Source organism: Bactrocera latifrons, unplaced genomic scaffold, assembly GCF_001853355.1.
Source record: "Bactrocera latifrons isolate USDA-ARS-PBARC rearing strain unplaced genomic scaffold, ASM185335v1 scaffold_59, whole genome shotgun sequence".
In the NCBI taxonomy this organism is placed as follows: domain Eukaryota; kingdom Metazoa; phylum Arthropoda; class Insecta; order Diptera; family Tephritidae; genus Bactrocera; species Bactrocera latifrons.
The window spans coordinates 1,436,243-1,449,648 of record NW_017537256.1 but is presented as its reverse complement, the minus strand read 5'-3'; the positions used below and the strand labels follow the sequence as shown (position 1 = coordinate 1,449,648).

At 32.8% G+C, this 13,406-nt stretch overlaps 1 protein-coding gene across 3 annotated transcripts in view; it reads left to right on the top strand.

The window, feature by feature from the left end:
* Positions 1 to 13,406, top strand: part of LOC108974825 (protein bunched, class 2/F/G isoform-like) — a 163,235-nt gene that overhangs the window by 56,929 nt on the left and 92,900 nt on the right. The gene's annotated exons all lie outside the window — the stretch shown is intronic.

The window sequence follows — 13,406 nt, the reverse complement described above, 5'->3', positions numbered from 1 at the left end:
TATTTTGGGTGTTAAAAACTTCGTGACAGACTTAATACCCTAATGTATACCGTGTTCAGAGTAAAAAAGTAATCGCCGTGACTGCCACCCTTACGTTCTCAATTAATAATATTCTGCTAAAAGATTCTGCTTTGTTGTCTTCTTTTATTGCGACTTTTAATTAAAACAACATTCGTTGTTACAACTTATTTTGCAAAGAGTAGCAGTTACAATGAATACCCTTGTTAAAAATCGTTAGAGAAAAATCAACAGAAAATATCACAAACAAGTTTCTGATTAAACATTACGATTAGATAACTTCGATATGAGAACCATTTACAAGCAGACAGGCCGGTTGATTGGCGAGCGGCGGTAGTAAATTGAGTAAGAGCTYTTTTCCACTAAATACAAACGGACGCGGAGGGGGGAGCGATCATTTATATGCTAAATACACAGCTGAGCAACCGGTGGGGTTGTATAACACGCTTTTAATAAAAAATGAGTATGACAAATATACTGATCGGGCCCTTGCCAGCGTCATTTAAACACCTCATAGTGCTAGTGCTAAGCAACAAATGTAACTTTGGTGCCAATTTTTTTTATTTTTATTTTTTTTAAATTTATTTCCTAAAGCATTTTCACGACCGCAGTCGTCGGCGCAGCCACAGTGGCGTTATTTCTAATCCGTCTAGGGAGTGCCCATGCGGGGTACACAATATTTTCATAAATGACATTGAAAACTTGCACAGCGCACAGTCAGTCATTGACACATGAGTGTTATCGTCGGSGCGGTTTTTWAGAAAATCTAGCGATAAAACAGCTTGTAAAAAAATTTATTGAAAACAAATTACTAAACAGAAAGTTATACAACATTTGTATTTTTCTTTATGTTAGGCGTTGTGTGCTCTCGCATTTTACTTTTGCGATTTTTTGAATTTCGCTTCATTTTATACTTTTTTTCTTTGTGCTATTGCTTTTTGTGCTTTATTTGCGAATTTTGGACCGTCTATATAGCGGCTGGCGGCGCCACGCTTTTTTGACATTCAGTAAACAAATATTTGTTGCCGGCACAAGTTTGATTGCTCGCTGCTACACGGCGATCGCGCTATCTAAATCGCTGCCCATTTGCCTTTCGATCGCGTCTTCCAAGCACGCCCCGCGTCCACATTTGCGGCGCTCGCATTTGCGCTAAGTATGTTTAGCTCACTTACTCGCTCATTGGCTATTCTTAAAGTTCGATGCGGTTTGAATCGATTCAACCCAGTCAGTTYCTCAACCAGCGGCGTGCGACTTTGCAATCGTTCATTCGTTTGATAGTATGTGAAARAAATTATATTTTTTTAGTATATGTGGAATAGTCAGACAGATCTATTCAATTGTCTCCATCTATATATATGTATTTAGCCCGCGAGTATGCCAAAAAGACGACAAATCGGAATGTATAATCAGTGCTAATTCGGCGCGTGCCCGACGGACTCCCAGTGAACAATACATTATTTGTGCAATGAATTCTTTTACACTTTTTACGTCATGTAACATTACTAGTTGTTACATTATCGGTGAGCTACACGCTTACTAACACTTGCAAATGATTGTGTAGTTGAAGTGTTGATACTACGTGGGCTGCTTTTAAGATTTGATAATGTCAAAAATATATACATACAYCTATTTAGATTGCAATATTGTAACACGATTTTTTTTAATAGTAAGTGATTTTGGTAATAGAGATGTAGAGGCAATAATTAAACTCACCGTAGGCCATGTCCATCAGTATGTTTATATATACGTGATAAGATATCAATCTGAGAGTTTTCTCACCTCTTTTTCTCGCCAAGACGCTGCTTAATTGTCGAAATCGCTGATATCCGTGCACTTAATCAAATAGCTGCCATATAAACTGAAAGATCAAAATTGAGTTCTTGTATGGGAAAAAGCAAAAAAGTAATATTTTAAGAAATTATTCAAATCCGCTCACTATATCATAAAGCTGCCAAATAAACTGAACAATCAAAATCAAGTTCATCTATGGAAAATTTTTTTTATTTGATCAGATTTCTTTACTAAATTTGGCATGACTTGCTTTCCAAAGCAAGGCTATAATATCCGAAGAAATTCTTCTAATCGGAGTACTCTAGGGTATAGTTGTCATACAAACTGAACACTCAGAATTAAGTTCCTGTATAGAAAACTTTTTTATTTAACCTGATATCTTCACGAAATTTGACATGAATTATTTTCCAAATCAAGGTTCCAATATCCGAATTTTTTTTTTTTTTTTTTTGAATCGGACTGCCCTAGCATGTAGCCGCCATACAGACTGAACGATCAAAATCAAGTACTTGTATGAAAAACTTTTTTATTTATCAAAATATCTTCACGAAATTTCACTTAGATCATCTAAGGCAACACTACAATGCTTGAAAAAAAATGTCAGATCGGACTAATATATCACATAGCTGCCATACAAACTGTTCGGTCAAAATTAAGTTCTTGTAGGGAAACTACTTTATTTGTGAAAGGTATTTTTATATTTTTTTTATATTTATTTTTTAACAACTAATATAATAATAACAACTATAACAACTAATTACTATAACCTTCCTATCTCTCAGTGTCCATTTTATTCACAAATCTCATTTAAAGTAAAACTCATTTGCCGTTTAAAATTTTAATAAATGCCGGCCGTATTGTTGTACAACAATTTTTCGTCACACATTCCATGCACAGTTATTGCACAAGCAAACTTTGTCAAAAGCAAAGAGAGACACGTTGGAAGATGCAGATAAGACACTTCAGCTTGTCGTTTCTCCTAACATTTCCGAATAAGTTTGTCAGCGTTTAATTAAGACGCTGGAGATTTATATGAAAGAAGAAGAAAAAACTGCTGGAAAGCAATGCAGGTATAATGAAATTTTCCAAAATCTTTTCATTGTTTCTGATTTATTTATTTATTCTTCTTTTAACCTTGAATTGACTCGGTCATGGCATACTTCCAACAAAGCTACACGTGTTTCCATCAACTTTGTTTGTGTATATACATATAAAGTGAAACATTTATTGTGTTTTCTTTTTCTTTAAGACTTTATATATTTTCTTTAATTTTTATTTTTATTATTGTATTTATTTATATTTTTTATAATTTTCTTTTTAAATATCTTAACTTAAAGCGTGCCACTATATACAATAATTTGAGCTCAAATTATATAAAGTTTATATTTACTTACACATATTTCTGACTCAAAGTTTTCAAAAAATCGTATAAAATCTTTTCCACATTCTTTTAGATTTTTTATGGCCTTTTAATTCAGTTCTTGAACTGGCAATAGTTCTTCACGGTTTCAGCTTTACACAACATTTTGTGTACCTASTTGAAATCTACATATTTTATTTAAATAATTTGATTTAATACGTGAACAAATCAATAAAATAATTTTCTAGTCAAATAAAATAGCAAAACTCCGATATTCAAAACCTCTGCCAACACTCATAAATTATTCAACAAATAATTGTCACTCATTTGTATATTACTTGAAGCTTTGTTTTTCCATTTTTGTCCGAGTGTTAAGGAAGTTTCGTTATTTTTTGCAAACATGTAAAATCTACTTATTGTATTCACTCCATTAGAGCAAATTATTTTCAGATTTGCTGTTGAGTACGTAAGAGTATGATGTATTATATACTTATGATGTTTTAGTATTTTTTATGAATTTACATCTAACCATTGTTCTCCAATACTTCTCATATAGGTACTAGAACCCAATAGTATTAATTTTTAGGCTTTTTCGGATACTAATACGTAAGTTTTAGTACATATTTTCTAGAAGTTCTAAACGTCAGAGAATGTCTTTACATTTTCAAGTATTTTAGTTCTCAATAACTCATTATGCTAATGTCATTTCTTGTACTCAGAACTGTAGACATAAGAAGTCATATACTTCCGCAGTTATTAGGCAGCCACTCCATCATCTTTTACGAAGCCCTTACGTTCTTATGTACTTAGTTTTTGCTTTTACTGAAAAGCAATTGCAATGCCTTGTTAAATAACCTTGATAAAATAAAATAATAAAAAACTTAGCAGTTCAAGTATGTATGTTCATTCGAACTTAGCTTTCCTAGGGGTGGAACTTAAGCATCTCGAAGAATTTTGCTTGCTCTTTATAAATTTTTTTTTTTTGTTGTAACAATTTATTAATTTTACTGCCATACTTGAAGCTTTCTGTTTTAGTTCTATAAAGTTATTTAGTTTCATAATACCTCAAACTCTCGGTTTTGGTACCTTAAAATGTCATTAAAATGTCTGTTCTAGTTCCATAAAATGTCATAAAAAATATGCATATAAATATCTATTAAGTATTTAATATTTTTTTTTATTCGCACTAAATGATTGTTTCTTCGCAAAAACTATATGCTGGCAAATACATCGCTCTTCAGCTGCCTTGACTTTCTTGTTGTTATGCCAAGAACTCGCAATGGAATTTCTCAAAAATAAGTATTACGTTCTAAACGTTATATAAGAAAGCGATATAGCTAGCAGAAAACCAGCATATTAAATATTTAAAATTTCTGTTCTAATATAGTAATTTATGAGTAATATGTTTGTTTCTTATTTATTTAAAAATATCGATTGGTTTGCCTCCGAAAATATTTTGCACTTTGCCTTCGCCGATCGCTCACTCAATTCACTTTAATAATGATTTATAAATAGAAAACGGCATTTAGTGCTTTCATTATTTACCGCTACATCAATCAGTCAGTCAGTTACTCAATCCCTTCATATCGCATAAATACGAAACAAATTTATAGCTTCAGAACAACGAACATAAGGAAACCGAAATGTGTTGCTTTTGTTAATAAATGCGAGGTGTTAGCTCGTTATTAGCGCTAGATCTGGTTGTAAAAGTAAAAGCCATATGCATATTAGTTTATTGGGTAGATACAGAATACCAAATTTATTAGTTTAAGCACACATACATACAAACATACATACATTCATGCTGATTATTTTGCCTGACTGGGTTTTTGTATGGGATATGGTGTTATAAAAATAGATACAGGTTGTGTAGCTATATGATGATACGAAAATTATTGGCTTTGAGTATGACAAAAAACGTTTGGCAGAAAGAGCGTGGCGCTGAGAATAATCTCTCAATGTCTAACTTCACAATTAACCCTTCACCAAAATTAAGTCGTTGTAAGGAAAACTTTTTTATTGGACACAGTATCGTCACGAAATTTTGTATAAATTAATACCGAAGGCAGCGCTATATTTTATCAAAAAAATGGTAAACTTATATATTTTACGAGATATCTACACGAAATTTGGCATACATTAATGACTAAGGCACCGTTACAATCTCTGAACAAATTGTTTAGATCRAACCACTATATATAKCATATAGCCGCCATGCAAACTGACCCATCAAAATTAAATTCTTGTATGGAAAACTGTTTTATACGAAAATTATTATTACGAAATTTGGTGTAGAAATTTCCGCAACTCAACGCTACAATTCAAAAAAAAATATTTTCATATCGGCTTACTATATCAAATCCAAAATCATGTCCTTATATGGAAAGCTTTTTCATTTGCCAAGTTATCTTCACGAAATKTAGGGGAAAAAATTTCRRATCGGACCACTATATCATATAACTGACCCAATGAAAGCAAGTCCTGATATGGAAAACTTTCTTCTTTGACGTGATGTCTTCACAAAATTCGACATAGGTTATTGTCTAAGGCAACGCTACCTTTTCGTTTTTATTTAAAAAATATTTTTGAACTATTACGCTCTCTATTAATTACTTAATCCACTCGTGCAGCAATATTTTATACGAAATTTATAATTACAAATTAAAAATTCTTAGCGCAACACCCTGTTTAAACACATATACGCGTTTGTTGTAGTTGTATTATATCGACGATTTATATTTATTTTCGTCTGTCCCACCACATCTCCATCTCACCATTTAATATAAAGAATGACACCACCTACTGGCTGCCGACAGGCGGTCAACGTCGTTAAGCTGCCAGAGATAGATTTTGAGTATACGCTAATATCGTGTGTGTGTATGTGTGTCTGTGTCGACTTAACCCACTGAACTAATCGGGCGTACACTAACATTTTCTGATGGAYGTTTAGTGGCGCTGGTGGCGCCAATTTCGGCAAGGAACGGCAGTAGCAACGTTGAACGTGTGCTTACACTAATTCTAATTCGATAACGGTCATCGAAACGTAATGTACTTGAAGGTGAAAAGTGAATACTCTACTTAAATTTTTGCGCGAAATCAGTCGAAATGTATTATTGAAAAAGGTAAACCAGCGGCGTATACACGAGTCTTTTCGAGTTATTTACTTAAAAGTGTGTGAAAAGTGCCAAAAAACCAAATTAAAAGCTGTTGATTGTATTGAATACGCAGCCATAAATGCAGGCAGAGTAATCTACTCAAATATATGTATGTGTATGTTTTTGTGTGATTTTTGTGCTGCTGCGCGTCTAAACGGTCGTTTGTGTAAATATTGCAAAGTGTAGAAAAGCAMGTAAATAAAAGTACCTGTTCAACACCTGGCCTACACAATCATCATTTGTTTGTTTACAACTGCGCGTTTGTGTGCTATACTTACTTTGCTGGCGAAAATAATTTTTCTCCTGCCAAATTCAATGCGAAGCCGCCGTCTATCCGTGCAGCCCACCCGCTTTTGGTCAAATTTATTTATTGCCGTTTACCGTAAAAGTGTTTTTGTGTACAAGATTTGTGTATTCACGCCACAAAKAAGATGCGAAATTTTAATTTTTAGTTCACTCGCTGGCGGCGTGCTGTTGAAAATAAAAATTTCYAAACAATTTCGGTTTCAGTTTCCACAATTCAACAGCTGGGCAATATCAAAAATTTAAGTGTGGTGAAGGAAAGTGGTGCATATGTGTAAAGAAATAATAAATAAAATCAAGAAAATATGAAAAATATAGAAAATAAAATTCAGCAATAATAAATAAGTGACAAATGCAAAACAAAAAATTATTTAAAATTTTATTTAAAATTTTTTTTTTGTGAAATCTGGCAGTCAAAACCAAAGAAATATTTCTCGAAACTTGTAAAAATTCATATACTTACGGCTAACTTAACAAATCCTTACAAATAACACCGTTTAAATACACAACCATTCAACGTACAAAATAATATTGGCAACAACCAAAGTGTCTACCTAAAAATAGCCGCACTTGAACCACAACCAAGGAAATTGTGCGGTCATATCAGATGACATTTGCAGCAACGCTACACCAGGCACAGTTAGGCGCAAAAAATCCCGTGACTGCGTGTAACAACAACTGAAACTTGTAGCCGCAGTTAGCAACAAGCGTGAGCGTTGAAGAAATCTACTGGTCACGCTAGCGTAAGGCCAAAACTAGCCAAGCTGTCGAAGCTAAYCACTTTAGAGCGCCGAATTTGCTGAACAGTGCAAAATTGGTCACAACAGCGTTGACCAAATCGAAGCGTACCGGCAGTAGAAGGGTGTAGTTGGAACACGCCATAAACTCATTAGCCCTGCAGGCATTTCGCTGTAAATAATTACAAATCAAAATTTTGCCGCGACTGTTTTGCTTTCTACGCGTCGCCAATACAAAACACAGCAGCAGCAGCACCATGATGAAATATCCGCGCACTACTTCGAGCACATCGTCTGGCTTTTTTGAAGATGATGAGCCTATGATGGATTTGGCCTATCAGGCGTCGCCGAATTCGCCGGCCACACCGGAGGTTTTGAAACGGCACATGGTGCGCATGTTCAGCACTGAAGAGTGAGTGTCTTTTCTTACATTTAATTATTTTTTTTTTTTCGTTTTTTTGAAATTAAGTTTCATTAGCCACATAACGAAAAATATTACTTAAGTACCCATGTCTCTACTTTCTTTTTTATTACATTAGTTTAGCTTTGTGTTTTTTTATTTTTAATTTTGTTATCTTTTATATATTTTCATTTTTTTATGTTTTTAAACCATCATGCGACTTTTATAAAAAAATTTTAAAAATATACCTATTATGTATGACTGCTTTGATGGTTTGCCGCCAATTCTGCACACTTTCTACCGTTATGGCAAGTCGCTGGATTTTATTGTTCGCACAAAGCGCGCTGACAAGTACATGTGTATGTTTGTGTATATGCACATGCCCAACTGAAGTGCCACCTCTTTGCATTCGATCACCAAGTATGGCTCATTATTATTATATTATTGCTGTGTTTTGTGATTTGTAAGTGAAGACAGCTCACCATTCTCTTCAATTACACCATTGTGTTGGTATTTCTTCTGGAGTTTTGCTGTCTCGTGACGTTCGTCTGAAATGATTTTTTAATAATTATTTAATTATGTTTAAATTATGTATGTGCCTGCAATAATTTCGTAAATAATTTTGCCATACCCCAATGTACCTGAAACTTTGCTGCTAAAATGTTACTCATACGCCCTGCTGGACACAATATTTTTGTCATAAAACGATCATTAGCGTAAGCAGCGCTTTTGGAATTGATTGGATCAGCTCGAAAAGAAACTTTATCTAAAACCTTGTGAGGTTGCGTTCTCATTTCGGTGTATATGATCATTTTGAAGCCTTCTAGGTAAAGACAAGATCGTACAGAATAAGTCAAATWAAGTTATTTATTGCTTACGATTCACTACATCTTATTAGATACATGTAGCATACAATTTTCGGTTTCCGCTGACAGACATAACCAACATATTGGTTAGTCGAAAAAGTATTTTCGTATGTCTAATCAAACTTCAACTTATTTTTTTTATATTTACAATAATAAATAAATAAACAAATATAGAGACATTATTTCATCAGTGTAAATCGAAATTTCCATTACGAAAGCGAGCGAACCATTATTGTGCTACACGAACTGATAAAGCATCGTCTCCGTAAACTTCATAGCATTTATTGGAAGTTTGCATGGCATTCTTTCCTTTTTAATATAAAAATTTCAAAAGATAGCGAATTTCTGCATTATTTTCACTCATTTTTGAACAGAACTTTTTTCAACATCCCGAATTTAATTTTTGTTTTTTTTTGGTTAAATGACTAACACTATGTGGTATGACACAATGTGATATACGACMGCAACAACATCTACATATTGACAAAATACGAAAAGACTTTTTATACCTTACCAATAYAACCATTTTATAAATAAAACTTAAATGATTTTCAATATAAGTGGTTTCCATCATATCGTTTTTTCTTCGTCTGTAAACTTATGAAAAGTGATGTTATGTTATTTTGCATTTTAAGATATATAATATATGTGTTATATATGAGCCAATCATAGCCAAAAACGCGTSGCTCTTACCAGTAAACTTCAGTAAACACAATTGATAAATCGAATTTATAACACAATTCGGACAAACTGCAGTCAAATAACCGTTAACAGCAATATTAGTAATAAAACAAATTACTTGCTAACGCCACAACAGAARGAATTCACTCTTTACACGGGCAATGAACGACGCGGCTTGCGTGTTTGAAATATGAGTGTCCTTAATATAATATTATTTCTTTATTTTCTACTTCCTTCGGCGTTTCTTTTTTTTTTTATCTTTCATGCCACTAAACACCCGTACAATTGCATACATTCGTTTTACAATTGTAATAATGTCAGACTGAAAGGCTTCCTCCGGTGTTTGCTTGTTTGCGCTCGCTTAGCACGCCACTTTAGCAACGTGTACAACGGTAAAACCACATTAGCGCAGGTTATTGCACTAAGCAATAATACTTTGACCTTAAGTACAGCGAAGAAAAAATGTATTGAKCAGAGAAAAAGTTAAAGACAAAGCAATTAGTAGTGTGTTTGTATATTACTGGCATAATACTAGTATGGAAAACAAWCATATATATATACATACCTTTATATTGGTTAGTTGATGCATACGTAGCTGGAACGTAATGTCGTATGACTTTTATACYTATTAAGCTTGAAAGTAGASCCTCAGTTTTTGAGATATCRCTCTGAAATTTTGCACACGTTCTCAGCTGTCCAAAAAGTTGGTAACTTGTCGGAAAGGCTGATATCGGGTCACTGTAGGATATAGCTGCCCTACAAACTGATCGATAAGAATCAAGTCTTTGTATGAAAAAACAATTTATATGWCAAGATGTCTTCTCAATATTTGGTGTGGATTATTGTCCTAGGTAAGTCTACAAACTCCGAACAAATCATTCAGATCGGACCAMTAAAGCATGCAGCAGCCATACRAACTGATCAGTCAAAATTAAGTTCYTGTAAGARAAACATTTTTRTTTGACAAGATATCGTCACGAAATTCGTCATAAATTATTTTCCAAAGCAACGGTACAATTTCTGTACAAATCGTTAAAATCGGACCGCTATAGCATATAATTGCCATACAAACTAATCGATCAAAATATTGCCCTAGTATGGATATCTTCTTTATTTGGCAAGATATATTGACGAAACTCAGCATGGATTACTTACCAGAGCAACTATACACTCTCCGAAGATTTCATGGCGAATAAKGAATTCGATATATATGATTAAACCAATCTTTCCTCCCTTTTGAAGGCAAAAATTTATCTAAAAAATAAAATTTCGTTGCACTAAGCAGCGTAACTGCCTGAAATATCTTCATTATAGTTGTTAAAAATAATGTCTGTGTTTTTGCAAATCTTATAATGAGTCATTAAACAAATATTTATTTATTTTCGTATTAACAGAAAAAAATATTTCTTGAAAAAACAATWGCAAACAGATGTGCGAATTCATTTATTTTTTTCGCAATCAATTTTTCATGGTCACATTGATTTACATACCTTTGTATGCAKGCATCCATATGTATATATATGTAAATACATAAACGAAATCGATTACCGTTGCGCCAGCTGCCGTGTACACAGCGCTATTTGGCATTATAAGCGGCTTGTTCAGTGTCGACAAGATTTTATAGTGAAACGCGTGTTTCAAATCTTAATGCAAATATAAAGGCGCACTCCGTTGCCGTAAAGATTTTAAAATTTTCATTTTTAACACGGTTCCAGCACTCGATAAATAAACATTCAATCGCTGTATATAGACAATGTCACTCACATACATACATACATACCTATATGTGTATGTCTGTTGCGTTTTTTTTTTTTTTTTTTTTTTTTTTTTTTTTTTTTTTTTTTTTTTTTTTTTTTTTTTTTTTTTTTTTTTTTTTTGAATTTTATGTCATTTTATTGTTGCTTTTGCATTATTTTTGATTTTTATCAAAAACTGGAAAGCATTTTTAACGGCCAAAGGCCAACATGTAGCATGTCGTGAGCTGCTTGAGTGAAAATGTATATAAAGTAATTAAAGTAATTATATTTGCAGTAAAAATTGCTGAATAAATGCCTCTATTAAAAATATCTTCACATGTACTGTTACTTATAATGGTCTAAAGTCCAACACTCGTATTAATCTGCAATTGTAAGTTAATGACATTTCTGGTAACAGAACATCTTCATCTTTGAACTCTCCAATCAGTAATTCGCTTAAAATTACCGCATTTATTGCAACGATTTCTCGATTTCAGTTTCAGTGCAAATAAAATTGAATCGCCTCGAGATAAAAAATGCACTGATTTGGTGACATGCTGATCGATTTTTTCATAAAAAAAAGTATATATTTAAACAAATTCATACCATTAAGTTTCTATAGCAATTTTGCTTAGATTCTTCAATCCGTTTCTTTAGAATGTAATCTGCTAAAGCATAGTACTCGCCGGTAAGCTGACACTCGTTAATTTTGGTTGAACATCACTTATTATTCTTTCTAGTGCAAATGAATTAAATTAGCAATCAATTCTGTCGCCWACAGGAGTGCGAATCTCAGCACAAACTAGTTTCGAGTGATGCCCAGCAATGGCAACAAATTGCAGCAATTATTACATTACAGCTAAACAAAGTGAAAATAKTGAAACTTTGTACTTTTATATTAACAGGTTTTATGCTTAAGAATTTCATTTGATAAATGGGCTTAGTAAGTGCTAATATAGCCCACCCTATACGTTATAAATACATATTATTGATAGGGTATTCGAATTTCCTAATATATATTGCAATAATATTTACTTTAAAACTGATAAATCTGCATTTGAGAGTTTCAGCTGTTACGTTAAAATCATATATATTAAAATCATATATATTATTGCCACAACTCGGAAGTATCCCTTAGCAAGCTAATTATTTTCCAATTGCATTGTCTTATTTTAATTGCTTGCAAATTATAGAATGTAGTTTTAATTGTTATAGCTAGTTATTTATTAGGTCTTTAATCCAAAGTACAATCACTAATGGCATATTAACAATTAATMTTTTCTTTTTTCAGGTAAGTCATGGAATAATAAGCTTATTCGTGKCATTTTTTATTACGTTATAATCCCTGGCAGAGTGTGAGTAATAACCTAGTAAATATAAATAAAAAKTTTAAAAAGATCACAGTCGCAAAATCGACAACTACTTGCTAAGAAAACCAATTTCAAAGCTAGCTAAAAATTTTCGAACGAAAATATATTTCACAAAAAATATATGTTTTGGTCAACTTAAATAGTTTAAAATTAGGTTGAAAGTCGGGAATCTCTAGATCGGATATATTGTGGCAACCAGAAGATCTGGACTGTCTGCAATAACTTGTAKTATTACCCAAGTATTTTCGGGATCGTGTTCCAAAGCAATTTTACGAATATTTATCATATTAAACGCGGCTATAACCGCGTAATCGGTGATTAGTGGGCTTTAAACTATACAGTATCGAATGTTATCCGTTCACCTAATTTTTCTAATAAATCTCACATATTGACCAATATCTTCGGATAAAGTCAAATGACATTTCGAAAAGTTATTACGTATATGGGTATAGAGGTTGAGCGAAGTAATGACCCGATTGAACCTACTAGCCTATAGAGGGAACATATTGACCGAATTTAACGTACTTTTGACAAAGACAGATTATTGTCGGAAAAATGCCCTCTCTGAATTTCACTAGTGTAGTATATCTTACGAATTGAACATTATTTTTGATAAAAAGTCAGCCACGTGCAGTGGGATCCACATATTCGATATTTGGGGGTTTGAAATTTATAGTCCAATTTCGACTATTTTTAATCTATAACATCTATAAAATACTGATCTATACGATCAAATTGATCYGAGTAATAGTTTTGGAGATAAAGCCTTGAAAAAGTGCGATTTCGAAGTGAGCTATATAATCGCGTAAAACTTTAGACGCTTTCTCTCGAAAACTGTTTTCAAAGTCGGTTGTCAAAATTTTTCGCGAACTAGTCAACCGATCGCAGTTCTTTCAGATATAATTCAAAAGGTCTTTACCGAAGTAATTTTTTTGTAAAAACAAGAAAACTTCGAGAAATTTTCACCGAAATTTGCAATTTTTTTTTTT